The 4,933-nt window shown below is 38.0% G+C and overlaps 1 pseudogene; it reads right to left on the bottom strand.

The window, feature by feature from the left end:
* Positions 1–208: 208 nt before the first annotated feature.
* LOC102869078 lies at positions 209–576 on the bottom strand (annotated as a pseudogene).
* Positions 577–4,933: the final 4,357 nt, after the last annotated feature.

Here is a 4,933-nt window from a genome sequence, read left to right as displayed (position 1 = left end):
TGCTGTTTAGCTTCTCGGTGTATGTTTCTTTGTTTTTTAATCTCCATTATCCTCTTTTTTCATTAATATTTTTTTTTCATTTATATAGGTTGTGTTTCACACATGTACATTGTGTACCATAAAGTTTTTAATTAATATTTTTTATTGCAGAAAAAATGTTTATTACCAAGTGTAAATTAGAGGTGTGGGCTGGGAGGAGGAGGGACAGTCATGTCCTGCATGGCTGTTCTTTTACTCCGTCCTCCTGGGCCTGGATCTTTGGTTCCTCATCAAGGTGCTCCTTTGCTCAGACCACCTTGTACCATAGGTAGAAGGAGCCTACCAAAGACTTGTCATTCCCTTTGAACAAGTGTTCATAGTTATTCAGGACCTCCCCAGAGCTCAACTTAGACACGGTAAAGATTTCCAGGACCTCCTACAGGCTGAGTCCAGAGAGGCAGCAGACTGGTGATCAGCATGTCCTCGGGCATCAGCTGCTCCCCTACTGGATGTAAACTCTTGCCGCAGGGTCCAGGGGAAGGTCCTACCCGCCACCTACATGCCCATCACAATAATCTGGGCCAAGTATTTGGCCATGGCGGCAACTCTGCCACAGGAGACGAGCTCTCCAGCTTCCCAGGCCCAGCAGGCCTGTTCAAGGGTGGCCGTCCTAATTAATATTGTATTTTGTTGTTGTTTTTTTTTTATATTGTGGAGTTCTCTTACTTCCTTATAATCCTACCACCAAAGTAGCTACTTTCATTAAAGTGTGTAAGCCAGCTCCCTTTATCCTTTGGTTGTTGATTTCTATTTTCATAGAATTAGTCTGAGAATATGCTTTATATTATTTCAACATTTTAGAATTTACTGAGGCTTCCTTGGAACCTAAAATACGATATATTGTACAGAATGTTCCAGGTGTGCTGAAGAAGAATGTGTACTGAGCTTTTTCAGGGCATGCTAGTCTGTATTTTTTCATCTAGGATCCACCTGACATTAGCAATGGTGTCCCTGGTGCCAAGGGCTTTTGTAAATCCTGCTTGAACTTTCATGATAGTTCCATGTCTATGTACTGTTCCAGCCAGTTTTTAGTGATTTTCAGCAGTATTTTGCTTCATGTCACATCAATAGCATTGCTCAATAGTTACCACATTCAGTTGGATCACATTCTTAGGAATGGGGAAAAATATGAACCTCTTCCAATTTGTTGGCCAAATGTTGATCCTCTAAATTTCCTGGCACAGACAGGTGAGTGAATTTCAGGCTGCATCTGTTAATTGAAACAAGTCAATTGGTATCCCATTGATACCTGGGGCTTTATTTTTTGCCAATGCCTTCAGTGCAACTTCCACTAAACTGAATACCAGAAAATGTCTATTTGTGCTTTATTGACTAAACAAAGGCATTTGACTTTATGGATCATAACAACTTGTGACTGACATGGAGAAGAATGGGAGTCCCAGAGCACTTAATTTTGCTCATAAGAAACCTATCCCTGGACCAGGAGGTTATTGTGTAAACAGAGCTGGAGAAGACTGTATGGTTTAAAATTGAGAAAGGAATGCATCAGGGTTGCATTCTCTCTCCAAACCTACATAATGTGTATGCTGGACAAATTATTTGAGAAGCTGGACTTTATGAAGAGGAAGGTGGCATTAGGAGATAACGCATCAAAAACCTGCATTATTCAGATAACACAACCTTGTTTGCGGAAAGTGAGGAAGACTTAAAGCACTTGTAGAAAATCAAGGAATGCAGCTTTTGGTATGAACTGAATCTAAATGTTGAGTAAACAAAGACTCTTCCCACTGAACTGATAGGCAACATCATGATAGATACAGAAGAGATTGAAACTGTCAAGAACTTAACTTGTTTGGATCCATAATTAACACCATTAGTACCAGCAGTCAGTAAATAAGAAGACACATTGCACTTGGGAAATCTGCACTTAGGAACCTCTGTAAATTATTGAGAAGTATTGATGTCAGTGTGAGGACTGAGGTGTGTCTGATTCAGGCCATAGTCTTTCTGATCACTTCCCAAGCATCTGAGAACTAAACAGTGAATAAGGATGATAGTAGAAGAATTGGTGCCTTTGAGCTGTGATATTAGAGAAGAGCATTGAATATGCAATGGACAGCCAAAAGAACAAACAATTATGTCTTGGAGAGGGTGCAGCCGGAGTACTCTTTGAAGGCAAGGATGATGAGGCTTCACCTCACATAATTTAAGGCATGTTGCTCAAGGGGTTATTCCATGGAGAGGAACATGATACTAGGAAGTGTGGAGGGTTGACAGAGGAGAGGAAGACCCTCAGCCTGGTGGATCAATGTGGTGACTGCTGCAATGGGCTCTTGTGTGTCAGAAAGTGTGAGGATGGAAAAGAATAGAACAGGGTCAGACCTTTAGTTCATAGGGTCAGTATGAATCATGCTCAACTTAATGGAACCTAGCAACAAGAATTAGTCTGGGTATATCTATCAGATAGAAGTGACTAATTACATAGCTTAATTCTTTAATACCTTTGTTGAGTTTCTTTTCAATCATCCTTTCTTTCCTTGAGAATGATAAGTAGTGTACTGAACTTCCCTAACACTTTGTGATGCTACCTAATTCTTCTTCTTTTTAATTCTGTTTATATTGGCTTTGTATATTTTGCAGTTTTATCATTTTGTGCATAAATATTTATTATGGTTATGTCATTTTTTATTGACCTTTTAAGCATTGTATAGTGGTCTTCCATGTCTTTTATGGGTTTTCCCACACCCTTGGAAGTTTATTTGATTAGAGATTAGTATTACTGCTCCTCAGGATTTTTTGGTTTTTCTTTTGGGCTTTTTTTTTTTACTATTTGTTTGGGAGGCTTTTTTCTACCCTTTTATTATTTAAAAATATTTTACATTCATTTACAAAGTTTGTATACAATGCATTTCACACTACACTTTATTCAAATTGTATTTCATACATATTCCCATTCATTTTTAATCTGGCTTTATCTTTGCTTTTCAGGAGTGTCTCAAGTAGACAGAATATTGATGGGTTTGTGTTTTTTGAGGGTTTTTTTCCCCAACATACTACTCTTTTTCTCTTCACCTGTGCAAGAACCATTCCCATTCAGTGTAATTATTGAGAGGCAAAATTTTGATGTTATCTTTTTTTGTTGTTCACTTTTGTGTTATTATTGTGTTATTGTGTTATTACTTTGATCCATCCATTTTTCTGTGGCATCTTTGAAGAAGGACATCTTTTTGATTTCTTAAAACATTGATCTTGTTTTCACAAACTCTCTCAATTTCTGTTTTTCTGAAATGCCTTGCTCTTCTCATAATATTTGAAGGACAATTTTGCTGAGTACATTATTCTAGGTTGACAATTGTTCTCTTTGAGTGTTGGATACATATAATTCCACTGTCTTCTTGTTCTCATGGTTTCTACTGAAAAATTGGTACATAATATCATTTGCTCCCTTTTATAAGCTCTACTTTGCTTCCTCCTAGCTGCTATCAGAAGTCTGCCCTTGTCTTTGATTCAGGCAAAATTGTCCATGATTCTTCTGTGTTTTGTTTCTTTTTTGGCGGGGAGGCTATCTTCTATTCTATTTGGGGTTTGTGCAGGGTCTTGAAAATACATTTTCTTCTAGTAATTCTTTCCCATTTTTCAATGATTTCTTCATTTTCTTCTTCTGTTTGTTCTTGATTCCATTTATACATGTTATTCCTCATGATGACATCCTGCATTTTTAATTTTCCTTATCTCTTAATTTTCCTTCCTTTTTGTTTCTTCTTTTTTGGTATAGTAGATCAGTTCTGAGAGTTCCCTCTTCTGTCTTGCTGATTCTGTTCTCTGAGGGGACAGCATAACTCCATTTTTTTTAAAAACCCCATTCATACCAGAAGCAGAAACGAGCCATAAAAATTCTAAGCTTAAAGCAAACACAAATGTGCTGGGTAAGGTCTTATCTGCCCTTGCAAAGTAAGGAATTAACTAGTGTCTGCATGACACAAAAAAGAGTAAAGGCGGGCAGAGTAGCCAGCCCATCAAAAGCTGACCCACATGACTAATCCCCAGCCCACCAAACATGCTGCCAATCTCCCCGTCCAACAGTAGCACCTAGGAAGGCCTTAAAAGCAATTGCACAGGGGAACTCGGGGCTTTTCCCCTCTCCATCTTCCTAGTGAGGAAGAAAGTCTCCACATGTGGAATTTTCTGGAGAATAAACGCTCTTGTATTCACATGCATGTAATTGGATTTCCTTTGAGGGGCATTTCGTGGGCAGAACGTTCTCCAACTCTTTAATTCTACTCATCTGTTCCTCCAGTATGTTGACAGAATCGAAGGCACTTTTCCTAACATTCTGGATTGCTGTTTCTTGTTTTTTTTTCTAGTATTTTCTTATGCTTCATTGGTTTTACATGCTTTGTTTTGTATTTTTTTTAAAGTTCCTCTGTATTTTGCTTGTTGTATTTTTGTTGTTAGGTCCCATTAAGTCAAATACAATTCATAGTGACCTTATAAAAAGCCACCTAAAACTCTGTAATATCTTGTGCCATCCTCATCACCTCTGATACTGTAGGTCCTATTGTTGAAGTCACAATGTCAATCCTTCTCATTGGGGGAGTCTTCCTCTTATTTGCTGACCCTCCATTTTTCCAAGCATAGTGCCCTTTTTCAAGGAATAGTCTCATCTAACCACATGTCAAAATGTGAAAAGTATAGAGATTAAGCAGCTATGAGGAAAGAATACAGCCCTGAGGCACACTTTTCTTCATTTTAAACCATGCAGGGTTCCACTGTTCTATTCAGACAACAGGTTCGTGGTGTAGAATTAGGTTTCACATCAGGACAATTAAATGATCTGGGATTCTCATTCTTCTCAATTTTACCCTCATTTTTTATTATCCACACAGTAAAAAGCTATTATATAGCTGATAAGAAACAAGTAGACAAATGTTTA

This window comes from Elephantulus edwardii, unplaced genomic scaffold, assembly GCF_000299155.1.
Source record: "Elephantulus edwardii isolate Elephantulus edwardi_28Jun2011 unplaced genomic scaffold, EleEdw1.0 scaffold00119, whole genome shotgun sequence".
Taxonomy (NCBI): domain Eukaryota; kingdom Metazoa; phylum Chordata; class Mammalia; order Macroscelidea; family Macroscelididae; genus Elephantulus; species Elephantulus edwardii.
The sequence above is the reverse complement of the archived record's forward strand: the minus strand, read 5'-3'. Positions and strand labels throughout refer to the sequence as shown.